General features: G+C 35.7%; 1 long non-coding RNA gene across 1 annotated transcript; it reads left to right on the forward strand.

The window, feature by feature from the left end:
- LOC307165288 lies at positions 1-18,564 on the forward strand. Its single transcript, XR_013822450.1, has 5 exons — positions 1-330; positions 1,857-1,922; positions 9,953-10,050; positions 18,039-18,142; positions 18,522-18,564. It is a non-coding gene; the product is annotated as an uncharacterized lncRNA (long non-coding RNA).
- Positions 18,565-20,525: the final 1,961 nt, after the last annotated feature.

Raw genomic sequence — 20,525 nt, forward strand, 5'->3', positions numbered from 1 at the left:
GTGAATTGGGAAATCTGTTTGAAAACGGTTTGATGGCACAGAAATCGTGTACAGCAGCTGTAAATGCAGAGCAACAAGTCCTGATGGCAAGCTGCCAGTTTGGGATTGAGACCAGTAGGCTAACGTTACGTATTAACCGTCTTTTGAAGGAGTAGCAGCTAGGCTGACTCAATACAAAGTCAATGCAATTCACCAACTTTCGATTATAAGTGACTGATAATGACATTATATATTAGGATTTTATTGTATCTTTAAAGGTTTGACTCGACATTTAAACCGTTAAGGACACTCCCATTGCTTTCGTCGGTAAAACACGTTAAAACAAACAACGTAATACCCGGCATTATTTGATAAAACGGATTGTATTATTTTTATCAGTTGCTTGATTGTACTGTATTTTGGTAATATATTTACTGTAATTACAAAATTGTATATTTTGACATTTCTAAATTGTATGTTTTTTCGTATTATATTATTCTTTTAACTTTTATCCCAGAAAGAGTTTCAGAAGACATTTACAGGCCACGTGGGTGGTTTTTCAATGGTATTTCTCTGCCATCTAGTGGCCACAATTCTTATATCTGATTTCAGTTTTTTCTCTGTGTGGTTTTGTGGGTCAGGTTTTGCCCTACATTAGGGACCAAATGTCCCAACATGAAAAAGAAGACCTTAATTAACCTCTTTGTGGCTAACGGTTCCCACAGGGAAATCATCTATTATGTAGTACTAAATAATGTTGTAATGAAAATAATAGAAATTCAAAAAGGATTGTGTGATAAGAGTATAAAAACTCCTGAAAGTCCCAACCATGATTGAAGAACAAAATGTGTATGTGTTATCTTGTGAAAAGTGAGACGATATAGCCACAATCACTCTTCAGTAACTCATTGATTGTCATTCGTTGAAGAATAGCGTGAGGTGATGTGATTGCTTGCGACACTTAGTGTTGGTGTGCCAATTTGTGATACGTATAGCTCAGTTTCATTCATTTTCATCCTCATCATCATAGTTGACAGTCCTCTGTGTAGCTACTACATTTGAGATGCGCAGACTGCTTTTCTCTGTCACTCTTCGCCCACTCTCAGCCATGAAAGCCAAAGTGTGTCTATCCTCACTGGAGCTCACATTTACATATTTATTTTCTAAACAGACTCCATCATGCTAAGGAGATTATATATACTTTGAGGCTTAGCTGGAAAGATGTTGCACTCAGGAGATCATTAGGAGCATGGCAGATGTTTTACCACATGTTAATTAATTCCCCTTATTAAAGCGGCCAGAAACTGTCAGTGATTAGTGATTAGATTTTGCTACTGTAGAATATAGAAGCGCTGCCTTTGACTTTACAGTATGTATATCAGTGTCAGTCATATGCACAGAAATGCAGGTCAGTGATTTTGACAGTGTTCTGAAAATAGTTCTAATTGTGGCAAGTCTGTAGGTGGCGGCACTGTGGCAGCACAAACAAATGCTTTCTTTTTTCCCTAGAATGCAAAGAGAATTTTACTTCTAATCCTAGACTCATATTTACAATACACCTACTTATTATTTCTTTTTTTACTTTGAAGCCTTTAAATCTATCCGTATAATTTAAATAATCCGGACCTCTTTTTTTTTTTTTTTTTCTTTTTTTTTTTTTTTTTTACATACAATGAAAGTATCTCTATATATAAAATTTATTTTTTATTCGCTTATAATCTTTCACAGTAGCACAGTAGCTCCCTTCCACAGTAGCTCTCAAATCTTATTGGCACATATTAAAACTTTCGACCTCAAGGCACGCAACACACATTCATTAAAATGCGATAAGTTTGTGTTAAATTGTCATTAATTCTAAACATCATTTGATTTCACAGATTTCCAAAGATCTCCCTTTGTGTTCAATGAAAAAAGGAAATCATACCAGTTGGACTGACATCAGGGTGAGTAAATCATGATTTTACATATTTTTGGAAGGCGAACTGTTCCTTTAACTCACACTTTGAATAATTTCGACGTAAAATACCATTCAAAAATAATTACACTATTTACAGTAATACTGAAATATTATTACAATTTTAAGATGAGCTGTTTTCTATTTTAATGTTTTAAGATGTAATTTATTCTTGTGATGGCAAAGCTGAATTTTCTCCAGCCATTATTCAGAAATCATTCTAATATCAAGAATTTTTTTCTTATTATCAATGTTGAATACAGTCGTGGTTCATATATTATCGTCTTAATATATGTGAAAACGTGATGCATGTTTTTCAGGATTCTTTGATCAGAATTCTTTGAGTTTTTGTGATCCTGATAAGGCGAAAGATGTGATAATCCTAAGTTTTTGTGTAACTTATATGTTTCTTGTTGACATTTAGATTGATGTGCATGGAAGTCAGCAGGACTATGTTTGCTACATCAAACTGCGGTGCTTCACCAGGATATTTCATTAAAAGAGAATGGTATTTATAGGCTATCTGTCTGAATAATTTATCTGAAAGTTGAAAAGGCTCAGGCCGAGAGCTAGCTAGGACCGGGCAAAGCCTGTGAACAGCAGGCCTGCAGACGAAGTTATTAGAGCAGAAGCTGTCTTCAAAGGGGAAGCAGAAACCAACGTATTTTATAGTAGGAAAATTCCAGAGAGGCTTGTCTCGTTCATTTCATCCTCTTGATTACTTTTAGTGAATGCTTATTTAAGATTTTTTAGTGCTTTAAGTTTGTCCCATGCAGATTTCTAAGATGATACTGGTTATTTTTGTTAAAGGTGGTTGTTCAGTTTTGTGCGCTTGATCTGATTTCACCATGCATTTGTAGATTTTATAATGTAAGTGGTGTTATCCTGATCCCAGTAAAACTTTATTTTGATGGTCCACTTTAGACATTCTAACTATAAGTACTTTGCAACTACATGTCAACTAACTCTCATTAGACTATTAGTAGACACTTTATATTGATGGTCCCTCAAACAGACATTCTTTTGACTATAAGTAATTTAAAGGGATACTTCACCTTTGGAAAGATGAATGTGTATTTAAAATAGGTAATTTATGTAGAAGAAATGTGAAGAAATTTTTGAATTTGGAGCTTTCTAGACTGAGAAAAGCCAGAAAATGTATTCTTGGCTTATGTGGATGAAAGACAACAACTCCCAGAATGCACTTGCTTCGCTGCCCTAGGAGGCCACTCCCAAGCCACACCTACCGGTTAGAGAGCGCAGTTGAAAACAACAAGGTTAGGCCACTAGTGAGTCTCCGTGACGAGTTTGCCCGGGATTTCGAGATCGCCCAAAATGTCCGGGATTCGGCTTTTGCGTTCTACAGTCGCCATTCATCATGTTTACTGTGGCGAGCAGGACGAGGCTGACGGCCGCGGGAGAACGGCGCAAGGCCGGTGGCGTCATTACTGAGACGCACCGGTCTCGTATCTCTCACGGAGGAGCGGGAATTTTCTTAGCAATGTTAAACCGCACATCAACCGATCACTTGTTTAGCGTTCATGTAAACACTACATTAAGATTCACCAATCGGAATGAATTCAGTTAGATTGAAACAAAAGGTGTGCATGTAAACAATGAATGGCGACCGCAGAACGCAAAAGCCGAATCCCGGACATTTTGAACGATCTCGCCCGCCGGACAAGTCCGGGAAAAGGAGGATGGTAACCCCTACTACTCAGTTTTCTCCACAGAACCAGAGCCTGCTAGCTTAGCTTCCAAAGAAAGACGGCTGACACTGTGTACATTCTGTGAGTGAGATCCCACCCTCTATGTGTGGGTTGAAAACATGCGGAACAGCTCCTCCTACTGGCTGTAGTCTTTAGCCTCTGGCCAGAAAATCCTCCGATGACACAATATGACGATTTTTGCGTCATCGGAGGGTTTTTTCCATATAAAAAATACATAAATCTCTCCTCTCAGGGGGATATGAGGGTGGAAAGCACGGTAATTCGAAAATACTACAGGTTTTCTACTAATACAAAGCTTAATGCTAAATCCTGAAGTATCCCTTTAAGTAACTACATGTCAACTTATTCTACTAACCTGAACCCTAACCTAACAGTCTACCACAGTCTGCGAATACTCTAATGAGAGTTGACATGTAGTTGCAAATTTACTTATTGTTAGCAGATTGTCTAAAGTGGACCATCGAAATTAAAGTGTTACCTACTGTAGGTCCCTTATTACAAAATAGAAGTCATGCAGCAAAATTGTGTTATTTTATTGTCAGCAAACATTTTCTAAAAGCTGTGAAACGCGGTCATGGTTTTGCCATGATATTTTGTTAAACATATTATATTCCCATCAAACCAGATGGTAATCAAGCTTGTGAAATAGGTCTCCATTGCATTTGACTGTGATATGCACCACGCAATTGAAATATCATGAAATGTCACATAAATATTCAGCCTGCTCCTCTGCTGGGCTACGCCAGAGCTGGACAACAACAGATGTGCTCTTACAACTTCATTCGGATCCAACCACATCACCATAATTATGTAAATATGGAAATTGGGCATCTGTTGCCTGGAGTCATCTCTTGCTCTGACAGCTTCTCACATTTCCTTTCTCTATCTCTGTGGTATCTCTCTTGGGTCTGCGATCTGCCCGTTAAACTCAACATATGGCTCTTAGATGAAAGAACACAGAGACGTTTCATAAATGATCATGATTCATAAATGAAGATGTATAGCTTGAAGTGAGTGTGAATCATCTGGTTTGTGATTTGGTTCATTTAGAGGTGAAGTGTAAGGTTTTTTTTGGGATGAGAACTATTATAGAACTATTATAGTGCTGCTTTTAAAGCTGGGATAATAAGCTAGCTGAATTTCTTACTGTAGTGTTTAAAAAACAGTGTGTGTTGTCAGGGGAGGCAGGAAGGTTGATATCAGGTGAGCTTTCGAGGGGAATATCCTCCTGTGGCACTTTGTGATAAATCTTTAAATCCCTTTTAAGCTAGTCAGAGTCCCATCTCTCTCTTTGTAAAGCTTCTCATCTCTCTCTTATGGGAGAGCCATCAGCCTCCAGGCAAACTGTCTGTCTGATCTCCCTCTCTGCTGGTCTAGTAGTGAAAATGAAGTCAGTAAAAGCCACACTGCATCTTCTATAGTTGAAATGATCATTAATGTTCTTTCCATTGATTCTAATTTTGGTGACTCATGTAACACGTTACTGATTCAAAAAAGAAAAATGGTGAATGTGTGTATATTATATTATATTATTCAAATTACAGTTTTCCACAATTGCTTAGACACTAAACCCCATTCTCTGATTCTCAAAGTCCTAAAACCATTTGTCGAATAAATCACTCTTTCTGCAAAACCTTAATCAAGTTATTTTGCAAATCTCATGCACTCTTTTTGCGAAACTCCTAAAACACATTCTCACTCACTAAAACACATTTTGCATTGGGATGCATTTGTGTTGCAAAACCATAAACACAAGTGTTAAACACAACTGCAACACAGTTGTCATCGTTTACACACACCGGCAAAAAAATAGTTCACACTTGTTTCTAATGATGTGATCAAGCCAACTGTACAAACTATAAACCTACAAACACAGGTTGGCACTGGTGCACTGAATGTTGACATGAACAATGGATGGAAAAAATCTGAGAGGGAGAGGAGGAAGAGGATGAGAGTAAGAGCAAGGTGTGAGTGTTGTCAAGACTGGATCCGGCACACCAGATTTTTTTTTTTTTCCATTGCCTGGCAAGGGACAACATTGTCTGTGATGTGGACAAAGTAGACTGGACCCAACACGAAGGCAGAATGAATCTCTCATTGACTTTGATTTTGCAGTTGCATAACTCTTTTGTGTGTACTGTAAAATGCTATTCATTAAGAGTTTTCTTTGGCCTTTTGTGTTTTTGCATTTTGGCTTCTGCATTTTCACAGTATGCAAGACATTCAATACTATACTTGCAGTATACATACAGTGTACAATATATTGACCTTACTACAGTAAGTTGCGATTACTATACTTTATGCAAAAAATGTTTAGTTGTGTAGTGTAGGCTACACATTTTTTTCTGGATGCAGTGTTCTCCATTTGTCTATGTAGTGTTTAAATAATGATCTGCAGTGTTTATATAATGACTGTTGTGTGTATGATCTGAAAGCATTGTTTGATTATGAGTACAGGTGAAATGGTTTTGAGCCGATTCTTTGATTTTGTCAGAAGAGTCCGTTTTTTTTTAATGCAATTTGAAGATTTAGTTTTGTGTTTAATGTTGTGAGAAAAAGGGTGAAGGTTTCAAGAAATGTGTCTTAGTGCTATTTATTTAATAATAATTACAGTTTTTCACTGCTGCTGTCTAGCTAGCTTACATTGTTCTCTTGTACATTTGTTGCAATTGTGAAAGTTGTGATTTGTGATATTCTTGTATCATCAGTTAGAGTGGGTTAGAATATCATAAATGTATCATAAATGATATTTAAAAAAATGTTTGACATGTTTATGAGGGACTGTCATAACTGAAAACCTTCCTAAAATTAAGAAATTGTTGTAGCTGTCTACTATTACAAGTGTAAATCTGAGCAGCTAATGCAAGTTGGCCAGCTGATCAAATCTGTGAAAAAGACAACATGCTGTATGATCATGCCTTGATCTACAACATTTGTAACAGAATATATTCTCACCCCGCTCATTAGTAACTGGTGCTTGAGCTGCTGTGATGTGCACGCTCATTCAAGTGAAAAGCTTTCATTAACGCCTCGTGAGGAGGAATTCTCCACTCAATTAGTGTGAGCACCAGTAGCTTCAGCTAGACGTCATGCAGACGTGCGCGGTTAATGACTGTGTCCCGCTGCCCACGTGCAGGTGTGGGCAACAGCGATAGAGCAGGGTAAGGATCAAAGATTCCTCCATGGTGGAGAAGGATAGGCTGCCTTTGGAATGTGCAAAAGGGTTCCTATGGAGCTTGTGTCCACAAAAAGAGCAAATTTGAAGCTATTTATTTCTCTAAATTGTAGAGGAAACCAGGGATTGAGCGCCAGCACATATCTTAGCTCATTTTGTGGGAGTCAATTTCTGGATATGTTGTTATTGAATATGAAAACAGATTCAGTTCACTTAAGAAACAGGTGGACATGTCACACTGAATGAGGTGAGATGTAATGAAGTGAACCTGTTTATTATTGACAGTTATTTGAGAAGAATACTTGGCAACACTTTACTTAAAGGGGTCTTGACATGAGAAATACAATTTTCTTTGATCGTTTGACACATAAGAGGTCTTTGAACCATTAAAACATCCTACAAGTTTTAGAGCTGAAAACATCCTCCTCATTATAAACAAAGAATGTATTTAATCATGAAATGGAACCCATAATAATCACTGAAGCTGTCTACACTAAAAATACAGTATACAGATGTGCGTTCACTTTAGTCCACGCACTTGAGTCTGCCGACAAGGGGACAAATGGAAGGGTGAATGGAAGCGTAAAGAACGTTCGCTTTGACGCGTCCTGTTTAAACAGCTCATTTGCTCATTTCTGTAGAGACTTCAAAAGGATGCCAGTGTCAGGAACAAGTTGATGTTTTTTTTTAATGGCGTCCTGGATCACGCTGGTGGATTTTATGTTTGTTCAGAGAAATTGACTGCAGATTGTTTTGTAAATAAGGCACAGTATAATGTTCGCAAAGAAACTTTTGTTGAAAGATAAAGCAGTAAACTGCATAGGATCTGACAGCAGCTATATTGCAAAGCGCAAATAAATGATTTCATAAAGCTTTTTTTTTGTCTGTAAATTATGCTTTTATATGGATACTGTTTTCATAACACTTACTCACGTGCAATAGCGAGTGGTCATTGATCTGTTTTCCTATGCAAGAACATTAGTCAATCATAACAGTAGCCGTTTATTGACAATCCTTAAAGGAGCCACCCCTTAAAAACAGACCATTTCAGACAGAGGGTCAGTTGAATGAGGGTTGAAAATAATTGTTTTTCCACATTTTTTGTGCAAAAAACCTTAACAAAGTTATTAACAACACTTTATAAACCTCAAGGAACATTCAAATAATAAAAAATATCCATGTCATGATCACTTTAAAACCTTTATATATATAATGCATTATAAAAGTATTTTTAATGCATTAATTATACCTTGTAATACTTCTAATGCATTGTATGTTCTCATGAATAATTGTAACCACATTTATAATACATTTGAATACTTATCTATTCATTATTACACCTTTAGAAAGTATAAAGCATTAAAACGCATAGAAAAACTACTAATTTCAGATGTAACAAGGAATCTGCAAATATTATAATGTATTTAACTTTGGTTACAATTATTTATTAAAAATATATAATTAATAATAATTTATAATGTATATTATGATATCTTTATAATGCATTTTACATAAAGGCTTTAATTGTTTTTTGACATTTCTTCTCTTTTTTTTGCGTTCCTCCAAGAAACTTTGTTTGCTTGCAAAAGCATTGAAATATAGTTTTCCTATATTACTTCAATCACCAGTTTTGGCGCTTACTCGTGAAATTTTTACAAATAGATGCTAAGCTTCTCAGGGGGAAGGCAAAACGTGTCTTATTGCAACCCAGTGTAGTTAAATTGTGTTCACGTATTTACCCAAGAGCTTTTACAACCCTAAAGTAGGTGATTAAAACCAATATAAATCCACTGAACCACTGAAAACAACATTTTACTCTAAAGCCTATGAGATAAAGCCCTTGTGCCATGGACATTTTAAATAACAATGAATTAAAATCAGTTAAAATGCCACTTGCTTATACTGTAGATATAGAGCCAGTGTTTGTAACTATACTGTGCTATTGTGAGTTTTATAATATTTTAAATGACAAAAAAGTAGAGTGAACTGTGAACTACTAGGCCGGTAAACATCATTAGCATTTGCTGTTAAATAAAACATAATAGCATCGATTTTTCAACACAGAGGACTTGTATGGTTTCAAGTTGTATCATATATCTTCAACAAGGCAGCTTGAGCAGCACATCACAAAACATAACAACATATAATATTCATATCCCCAACTGCTCAGCTATTCAAGTGCATCTGAGGGCTTCTGATTGTCATCAAACCGTGTTACATCACACAACAACAACAACACGACTGCTCTGTCTGTACTGTTCACACACCTCTAACCCACAAACACTATGATTCAGATCAAGATGTGCTCATTTGAATTTTAATGATGTGAGACATTGGACATCTGTTTGAGAGATGCACGGTAAACAGAAGTATTTGGTGCCACTCACAAAATATTAGCATGCCGAGAAAGCATACAGTCGTCGTAAATTTAGGTTGAGTGTAAATCCATGTGGTTGTTTCTTGAAAATTTAAGGCTTGTAGAACTGGGAATAGTGCTGACTATTCACTTGAGCAAAGAGCACTGATAAAATATTTATATGTGTGCTTTTGGTTCCGAAGGCAATGGGAAATGTAACTGTGAAAGCTTAACTCTGTCTGAAAAAAGAAAAGAAAATGATAAATGACTCAAAAAACATTGGTTCTTGCATCTCTTGTAACTCAGCAAGTTTGAATATGTGCAAGTGAAAGACTGAGATTTGAAAGCTAAAGTGAATGGAAACCTTTTACAATCGAATAATTTTAATGTACATTACCATTCAAAAGTTTGGGGTCAATAAGATTTTTATTTTTGAAAAATAATGAATACTATTCTTTAGCAAGGATGAATTAAATCAAAAGTGCAAGTAAAGACTTTTAAATGATAACACACACAAAAAAAAAAAAATCAAATAAATGCTGTTCTTTTTAACTTTCTATTCATTAAAGAATCCTGGAAAAAATATCATTTAAATTCAAATTTTAAAGTGCTCATCAGAATGATTTCTGAAGAATCATGTGACACTAAAGCCTGGAGTAATGGCTGCTTCATCATCCTGTTTTATGGCTTCAGACTTCAAATATAGTGCATAAGATGTATTGACTATTTTTATGGTACTTTTTTCATCCATTTTGCAGTTTGCAGCACCTGGTCAACGTATTTGGAAAAGAGCAGAACATTCCCTTATGAGTTCCACAGAAGAAAGAAAGTCATACAGGTTTGGAATCACATGAAGGTGAGTAAATGATGACAGTGAAGTATTGTATAAAATCAAAGAAAAAGGGGGAAATTGCTTTTTTCTGGTTTTCTGGGTCATTGCCTGTGTACTCAATTGATTGATATGATTACTCAAAAACCTTACAATGGCAAAATTGTGCTACTGCACAGCTTGTCCTCCTCATTTATTCAAAGAACAAACACCCAGCATGTGTTTAACTGATAGGCCAGACCCTTACATTAAACACTGGATACCAGCTCCTCTTTCCCAAGTGATGTTGGCTATTTAAACATTAAAATGCAGAGAGCAAATCTAACCGAAGCGCTCTTGTGTGAGGAGCCGTTCACACAGGACACATTCTTGCGTTTAAAAAATTCTGACAGAGAGCAGAGGAATGAAGCAGGGAATCAGGGATCCCAAGGCACATTTTAAGTTAAACTTTTTGACAAGGGATTTTAAAACTCTGCATTCATATTTCAATAAACGGCCATAAAAATGGCCATCTAATGCAACAAATAATGCATTTGTGTGAATGGCCTCTAACAATAATTGATTTGTAGACATCTGAAGACATGTTTCAAATGGCAAAATTTGTAGCCTTTCACATTAAATAACAATTAAAATACTTAAAATAGTATATATTTCCTTATATCAACGATTGTTCAAACTGGGTTTTTTTTTATGCTTTTGAAAGTCTCTTATGTTCATCAAGGATCCATATTTGATCAAAAATGATGCAAAACAGTAATATTGTTAAATATGATCACAATTTAAAATGACTGTTTTCTTTTTTAATTTATATAATTTTAATTTAAAATATAATTTATTTCTGTAATGGCAAAGCTGACTTTCCAGCAGTCTTCTCTTCAGTGTCACATGATCAGAAATCATGCTAATATGCTGATTTGGTTTCATTATTATCATTGTATCAAATGTATTTTTGTGGAAACTGTTAAAACTGTATATTTCAAACGTATGGTACAGTTTTGCAATGCATGCATGTATGCATGTATGTATGTATGTATGTATGTATGTATGTATGTATATATATATATATATATATATATATATATGTATATATATATATATATATATATATATATATATATATATATATATATATATATATATGTATATATATATATATATATATATATATATATATATATATATATATATATATATATATATATATATATATATAATATACACACAGTCGTGCTCAGAATTAATCATACCCCTGGTAAATATGATCAAAAATGGCTGTAAAAAATAAATCTGCATCGTTTATCCTTCATTCAAATCTTTCATTCAAAACATTGTCAAAATCCTAACCTTTCATTTAAGTAAAAGAATTGAAAGTGGGGGGAAAATCACATTATGAAATAAATGTTTTTTTCCAAAACACGTTGGCCACAATTATTGATACCCTTTTATTAAATACCTTTTTGCAATCTCCTTTTGCCAAGATAACTGCTCTGAGTCTTATTCTATAATGCCTGATGATTTTGGAGAATAACTGACCAGAGATCAGAGACCATTCCTCCATACAGAATCTCTCCAGATCCTTCAGATTCCCAGATCCATGTTGGTACTTCTTCTCTTCAGTTCACTCCACTCATCAGGTCAGGAACTGGGATGGTCATGGCAGAAGCTTCTTTTTGTGCTCCCTAACTCATTTTTGTGTTGATTTTGATGTTTGTTTTGGACCGTTGTCCTGATGGAAGATCCAACCACGGCCCATTATAAGATTTCTAGCAGAGGCCATCAGGTTTTGATTTTTTATCTGTTGATATTGATAGAATCCACGATGCCATGTATCTGAACAAGAAGTCCAGGACCTCCAGCAGAAAAATATGCCCACAACATTAAAGATCCAATGGTATATTAAATTGTACACATGGGGTACTTTTTATCCTTGTGTGCACCAAACCCATCTAGCGTGTTTGCAGCCAAAAAGCTCTTTTTTTGTTTCATCTGACCACAGAACCCTGTGCCGTTTGAAGTTCCAGTCGTGTCTGACAACTGAATATGCTGGAGTTTGTTTTTGGATGAGCGAGGAGCATTTTTCTTGAAAACCTCCCAAACAACATGTGGGGATGTAGGGGTTGTTTGATTTTTTTTTTTTTAATAGGCTTTCTGACCCCAAGACTCAACTAATCTCTGCAATTCTCCATCTGTGATCCTTGAAGAGTCTTTGGCCACTCAAACTTTCATCCTCACCATCCATTAAGACAATACACATCCTCTTCCTGGCAGATTCGTAACATCTTTAGTTGATTATAACTTCTTAATTATTGCCTTGATGGTCAAAATGGGGATTTTCAATTCTTGAGATATTTTCTTACAGCCACTTTCTATTTTGTGATGCTCAACAATCTTTTGCTGCACATCAGAACTATATTCTTTGGTTTTACTCATTGTGATGGATGATTAAGGGAATTTGGCCTTTGTGTTTCCTCATATATAAACTCCTGTGAAACAAGAAGTCATAGCTGGGCAATTTCATGTTCCTAGTCACCCTGGTGTGCTAAAAAAAGGTAAATATTAATGTGAATATACTTCAGAGATATTTTATTCATAAAAAATTCTAGGGGTATCAATAATTGTGGCCAACGTGTTTTGGAGAAAAACATTTATTTCATAATGTGATTTCCCCCCCACTTTCAATTCTTTTACTTAAATGAAAGGTTAGGATTTTGCCAATTTTTTGAATGAAAGATCAAAAGGATAAACGATGCAGATTTATTTTTTACAGCCATTTTTGATCATATTTACCAGGGGTATGATTAATTCTGAGCACGACTATATATATATTATACATACATACATACATATATACACAAACTCAATTTATTTGACTGCTGGTTGTTTCTTTACGTCTTTGCAATACATTTTCCATGTGACATTTTTCTACTGGAATTACCTAGCCAAAAAGAAGAAAGCACTATAAAAGGAGTAGTTTTGGTAGATGTGCATTCTGTCGCCTCAGGCTGTCAGCTGGGCCTCTATTTTTAACACAACGCCTTTGCAATTTAGTTGAACAGTGTGCACAAATGTACTCCGTCTTTCTATGGGCTTTGGGAGCGTGGTCCACGAGTTTGACTTCAGGCCTCACATGTGTTCACGAGTGTGTTTTTTGCGCTATATTTAAAGAACATGTCCATTAGGACCACTCTAACTACCTCTTTCATATCTTCTATTCTCTGCTGTCCTGACTTTACACAACAGGAAATCCTGCTGCACTTCATAAATCCACCAGAAAGAATACAAAGGCATTTAATAATAGCTACACGATTTTCCTTCCATTTTCTCTCCAGTTTTTTCTCTCTCTTGTCAATGAAAGGCGAGTAGAGGTGTCTCTCTCTCTCTGTCCGTCTCTCTTCCACTTTATTTAACAGCATTAATAACTGAGCGTCCTTGGGAGGTTAATTAGAGGGAACTTCTGCTGGCATCCATATTTCAACAGATGCATGTGTAATTATCTTTTTAATTAGTACCCCATTACGAATCATCAGCCTTCACCTTGTGTTTAAAGACTTCTTTGTGGTTTGTGTAATGTCTTAATTAAGTGTCACATATAAGAAGTGGATGAGATAAATGTGTTTACTTCATTCTACATGGCATTGTTTAAGATCAACTGTTGTTTTGGTCATATTTTAAGGGGTTTGTTTACATAATTAGGTGGTCAGAAAGACTATCAATTCAATAACTAAAATTTATAATGCCAAGTTATGATGCCACATTGTAAGTAAATCCACCATATAGTATAAGACAAAGCAGGGAAATGTTAAAGAGCCATTTATGCAGCCATTTTTACTGTAAAAGACGGATTGAAGATATTTCTCCAGATGCCCACAAAGGCCAATAGACTCAAGGGGAAAAGTCTACATTGACAAATGAGATGAAACCCAATAGGATGACATTGACTAAGAACCAGGAAGTGAGGTTATCAGCTACAGAACAGGAAAGCTATCAGAGGTAATAAAGAAGCCAGGCCTCTGGCAGGTGAAATATCACTAAGGGACAAGGATGAAAAACTATTCGTTCCAGGAGGTTGATGTGTGTGTGCATGTGCGTCTCTGCGAGTATGTGTATAGGTGTTTGAGATCGAGCGTGGGGCTCCGTTCTTTCCTTTACCTGAGGTGTTTAGCCATCCAGGAGAATAGATTGTGTTATGCTTCATTGCTTGGCTCAAACAAACATCCATCATTTCTGCCCCGCACATGCACCCACGGGTGTCCCTGTTAATATATAGGTCACACACTATGGGTTGTGACAATTCAGGCCAAATATTTCCCACATCTGTCATATGTTCTTAAATGACCACCCATATAGCAATAGACATTGATTCAGAATTGAGTCAATCAATGCCTGGCATTGAAACAACCTTGATTTTTGATTAAATTGAAATGACAATCTTGAAATGGAACTGAAATCAACTCTTCAGTTAATACTTTTCCATACCATGGCCATCACAAATACCAGCCAGTACTATTACTCTATACTAACCCTTAGTTCTGTTAGGACCACTATCGTCAAATACAATTGGCAATTGCATACAGTTAGGATTGGCGGTATGGTTCTGTTCTGGGCAAGAACTCCCTGCGCATCCATGCAGCCTAGCATGGATAAGAGCAGGTGAAGCAGCAATAACCCCACTTAGGGTAAACAGAACAGAACCAACATGAATGTATTGCAGATATCATTAATTCAAGATTTTAAAGTACAACATAATTTGAGAATTTATTCTGATTCAAGGGGAATCAGAATGCCAAATCCTGACTGACGAGAGGAGGAGCTGGGGATGGAGGAGGGTAATTAGATAGCTGCTGATAGTGAAGGAGTTTATATATGTATACAGTGATAGACAATGTATTCCTATAGTTAGACGTGGATCAGCTGAATGTCAGCTGATGCGAGCTTTACTAACGTGACCTGCCAGAACTGATGCTACACTTAATAATTAAACTTTGGCAAAAAAGTGTGTTATTTGGTACCAAGTGTGTTATTTGTGTTGGAATCAGACAAAAAATGTATGAGCTGCACCTGTTTGAAGTCGATAAAGTCAGCAAAGTCAATTTTGAGAAAAATCAAATTAAAGTTTTCTGAAGGTTTCAAAACAAAATCACCTAGCAACCATACTTTAAAATCCCTGGTAATAACACCAAATTTGGCAAACACCAAGTCAAAACTAAATATTTTCTATTTATCTATAAGAAAAATATATATTTAACCACAAATGTTTGATTAACATTTAATGACATGGACAGCCTATATTAAGAGCTACTATACCACGCGGATCTAAAATAATGTTACACATCAGGTGTTTTTCCCCAACAGTTAACCAAACATTCACATAAGACATAACAGAAAATGTTTGTGTGAATACTCGCCTAGACAGATATTTTGAAAAACTGTTATTCTGTTTGCGATTCTGTATAAGTGTACCTGTATTCTGTATGTGTATATCAGGGTCGCGCACTGTTTGAGGCGTCTTTGTGCGCACGCATCAGATCTGTCAGTCAGCACGCGTAAGATTGTTTTTCATGGACAAAGGAAAGGTACTCCTCTCAGAAAACATACAAATAAAGATTTAGATGTTTAATTGCTATTTGGAGCAAAGGGATCACTAGACAAGGGCTTAATGAACAAATTTTTGCGAAAACCCCAAAATCATCATACATTTTTCACTTGTTTTGCCTATATAAAATTCACTTACTCTCATGTCATTTCAAATCTGTATGACTGAAGATATTTTGAAGAATGTTGATAACCAAACTGTTTTTATGGCTATTGACTTCCATCGTATAAAAACACTAGTTTTCAAAGTATCTTTTTATGTTCCACAGAAGAAAGAAATTTATACTATTTTTGGGGTGAACTATCCCTTTAACAGCAAAGATGTCAGATGTAAAGGTTTCAAATGCTAAGCGAATACTCTTAAAACAGATGCATGCTGTGACAGTTCTATGAGTTCTTCTAAACTGTCTCCATTTCTGGCTTGGCAGCCTGGGATGTGTCATGAAAAGACAATGATTTATTCCCACAAATCTCAGCTCCCATTGCACTGAGTTAACTTCTCTCTCTTTCTCTCTTCCTCATGCTTTCTCTCACTCTTTCTCTCCCTCAGTATGGCGTTATTCTGCATCAGCTGTCAGGGGTGGGAGAGGGGGAGATAGATAGATAGATAGAGAGATAGAGAGATAGAGAGAGAGAGAGAGAGAGAGAGAGAGAGAGAGCTCCATCTTGCCTTCAAAAGGAGTAGAAAAGTAAGTGCAGTTTTACCTTCCAACTCCAGAAAAACAATGCAAGTTTATCAGAATTCCTGCTTTAGCAGCATTTTCTAAATTAGAGAAAAGAGCAGTAGCCTCCCCCAAAGACTGAGGTAATTTAATAATGTAACATGGAATACATTATTCTTTCGCATTACTGCATCCATGTTAAGTCATTATTGTCATAAGTAATGGCATTGTGAAATATGGCATAGGCCTATGTGAAATAATCTCTTTATTTAGCCTCAAAATTAGGCTTTGCATGGTCTATTTTTAGGTTCACTATCTGTGAGAATGATTTTAAAAAGTAGGTGACCAGATGCCACCGGGATTCAAATGAATGCCCTGGAGCGTGATGTATATGTTTAACCCAGTAAACAGCATAAAAGCACAGATGGCCTTCCTCCAACTTGAGGCTTTTATTACAGTTCTGCTGTAATATTATGATTATGATCATTTATCATGCTCTAGGGATCAAATTTCTACTCAACACAAAAAGATCTGGAGATGTTAGACTTACATTTAGCTATTCTGATCTATATATGATGATGATTTTCATGTTTCATGATGTCTTTTTAAGAAAGTTTTTTAAAAGTTTTGACACTTTCAATGAAAAACTTTAAATGTTTTTAAAAGATTAAATATTAAAAAAGCAAAAATTTCTGGAAGAGTTCCTGGAAGAGCTTTACTGAATTTCAAGAATTTTGGCAGCTTCAGAATCGATGCAATCAGGTACTGTATGTCATGTGTATAATCACAAAAAAAGTGATTTCTGAGACTATATCTGAAGATGCTCATATTCTCTTCAAAGACATTTTCTCATAATAGGAAATGAATCAGTGTGTGTATGTGCATATCTGCATGTTTGGGGGACAGTAATGTCATAATGCCTCCAGCGAACCTCTTTAATGAGGGATGCTCCTTATTACTGCGTATGCTGCAGAAAACTTTGGACTAAACCGCTCAATTCATATGGATTAATTTTACAATCTCTTTATGGGTTTGGCTTTATCTCTTACGGGTTTGGAACGACATGAGGGTGTTAACACAAGACTGCCTACATTAGGGGGACTAGATGTTGTGATAAAACCATCACAGTATCAAGCCATGCCACTGATGACATATTTATTAAATGCTGTTTGTACTCTAACTGTTGACTTGCTATTAGCAGTATGTACTCTGTACACAGTATGACAATTCAGCATTGCATAATACATTTGCAAAATGTGCAGTAGACAATATTGGGGCAAGTATCTACCATCTTTTTCTTGACTCAGTCTATTTGTTTGGTCCAAATTATTGTTATTTTAACTGTAAAGACTTAAAATGCTATGATAAAAACTGTTAATTGGTTAATAGTAAGTTCCCTTACAAGGAAAACTGTAATTGGTCTAACTTTCCATTCATGTAATTTTACAGTAAAATACTGTTAAATGTACCATTTTTGAAAATAAAAAGAACATTTTAGAACATTTATTTATTTAAAAAACAGTAACATACAGTATAGGCCCTATCCTGTGTAGTGTGTTGTGTGTTTTAATATTCCATTATGTCTCAGTATCTGCACTCTAAGCACATTTGAAATGCATCAGGGGATTCTTCCAGAATCTACCTTAAGGTTACATTGTACCTAAACATTATACATTCATCCTGAATTGAACAGGTGATGGTCAATGTGAAGGTGTAGGCACAATAGCAAATGTAATCATTAGTGACTCTTCTCTGGCTCAGGCTGTCACATGATCACCACCATGTGACCGCCGCGGGTCCTGCTGGCCTTCCTTGTCAGCCCAATTTACCGTCATGCCAGCACACTCTTGGCCCATGACAGAAGTGTAAGTATAAATATATGTTTCAGCGCCAAGGAGCTGTTTACAGGAGGAGGTCAAAAGACAGAAAACTTTCATAGCGGACTGTCAGAGTCTAAAGGCAATATGTTTTGATCCTATTACAGTGTGAGCAGATACATTTTCCAAAATGTTTAAAAAATATCCCATAGATATAGAACCATATAGAGACCAGAATATAATAGAGACTTTGGGAAGGCCTCTTTTGGGCCATGAAGCAATCAAAAAAGATTTGAAAGCTACAGTGGCTGTGAAGATTTTTGATTACTTATTGTTTCAAAAAGCTTTCATACAGCTTTAGAAGACGTAGAATACAGCACATAAACCATGTAAGACAACTTATGATTCTTTTATTTATCTTCCACAGAAAAAGAAGAAATTCATAGAGGTCTAGACCAATATCAGGGTGAGTAAATGATGACTGAATATTCATTTTGGGGAACTAACCTTTTAATTATTAACTAGTCATTTAGTTTTTTTTTGTTTTTTTTTACCTACAGACTTTGTTACCAGCCCTAATCTTTAACCGCTATCTTTAACACACCACCCTATTGACAAAAGGATAAAGATTAGATCAAATTTTATTGATATTTGAGTGGTCTTGCCACGAAAACTCAGCATGAGTTTGTCGCTTCATTTATTATTTAAGACATGTTGGTCGTTGTGAATGCATTCGGAAACCAGTTGAATTTTTGGTTGCTCTTTAAATTCAGCGAGCCTCTGATTTGCAGATTGCATTGCAATTGGTTTTTGGGGACAGATGCTTCAGTGCAGTCAAGGTCTTTCTGTTTATCAAAATTGATGGATTCCTGACCTTGTGGGGGTGTTGAAGACATTAGCATCGTATTGACTCTCTCGACAGCAAAAGGAGAAACGTGAAATATCTCAAGGGCAAAACTTCTTTTTTTTTTCTGTTTGAAAGTCTTGCCTATTTGTTTATAGGACTTTTTCAACTTTGAAAGACTGCTACAAGCCAGCCTGAGATTATTTCAACGATGATAAAGCATGTTGCTTCACGTTCACAATCATGTTCTTATAACATCTAGAGCAGCACATTTGACCTCCAGATTAAAGTCTCAATCTTTTTATTTAGACTTGAGAGTAAAATACAGAGCATAAAGTATGCATTTTAATTATTAAGATCTATATCTAAATCAAGGATTCTGTCTAAGTGCATTTGACTAACTTCATCCTCTCATTTTCATCTTTTGACAATGATTAAGGATTCTTCGCCTGTTTCAGTTCAAGAGATAAGTGTGGCATTAGTGCTTGGGTGCATGACGTACCTTTCTGTCCACTAAAAATCTGATGTTGCAGCTGTTTGGGAGACCTTCATGATGTACACATTGTTCCTCTGTTATGGCAGCGGGAGCCAAGGCTGTCAAAATCTCAGCCAGGAGGACATGAGCTGCTAGAACCGAACATTATTTCCATGGAAAGCCCTTCATATTTATAGTCTGTTCAGGACTATGGCATGTTCTTCAATGTAAGTTATTGTCTAAATTGCATTATTTCCCAACCTGGAAATATTTGTTTATTTTCAGTCTCATAAAAGACATATAACATTCAACCAAAACACAATTGTATGTTTTGGGAGGTAAATTAAATTACAATTAAATATACACTCTGGAACGCACGGTTGCATAAATGGATACGAAAAGATTATTATATGCCATTAAGTAATGAGAAGCTAATTTCTCCCATCCCAATTGGGTCTTCAACCCTTCTTTTAATTTATTTCTCTCTAGAACAAAACTTACTAAACTGCCCAACTTACACAAAAGAGTTTGTTGAAATATACTTTATTTATACTGAATATAACACATAATATTTTCAAGGTGTAAGGATGAGATAGAAGGTTCCACTTTCTTTTAGCAGAAGTGTAAAATCAAGCCTATATAGAGTGGTGCAGGGATGAGATATTTTTGTAGGCCAAAACCTGAAAACAAGTTGGCAATTTAGCACTTCTTGTTCCATTGTCCTGAAGTCAATGGGTTTTTGGTTAAATACTTGAAATAAGGTTAGTGGTGAACAAAAGTTTCATGTTTCACAATATAAAATACATCAATAATACCCTCTTGTGAATTTATTTTTTATTTTTACTTGTCTTGTAAAAGGCAGTTACTGACAAGTGGCTAAATGGGACTACAGAAGTTGTTGGGGACATTAAACATCATCATGCCGACTAGGAAAAGTATTCACTAGTCCACTTTCACAGCCTCATTGTGTTTATAATGGCACTCTTGCAAACTATTATAACTTGAACTTTCAGGGAAAATTTATTTAAATAATGACTGAAAGAGCTGTCACAAGCTTGATGGTGACACTGAAGTCATGTGAATGTGGTTTATAGCCTATGTTTTAGGTTTTG

Source organism: Squalius cephalus (assembly GCF_949319135.1).
Source record: "Squalius cephalus genome assembly, chromosome: 10".
Taxonomy (NCBI): domain Eukaryota; kingdom Metazoa; phylum Chordata; class Actinopteri; order Cypriniformes; family Leuciscidae; genus Squalius; species Squalius cephalus.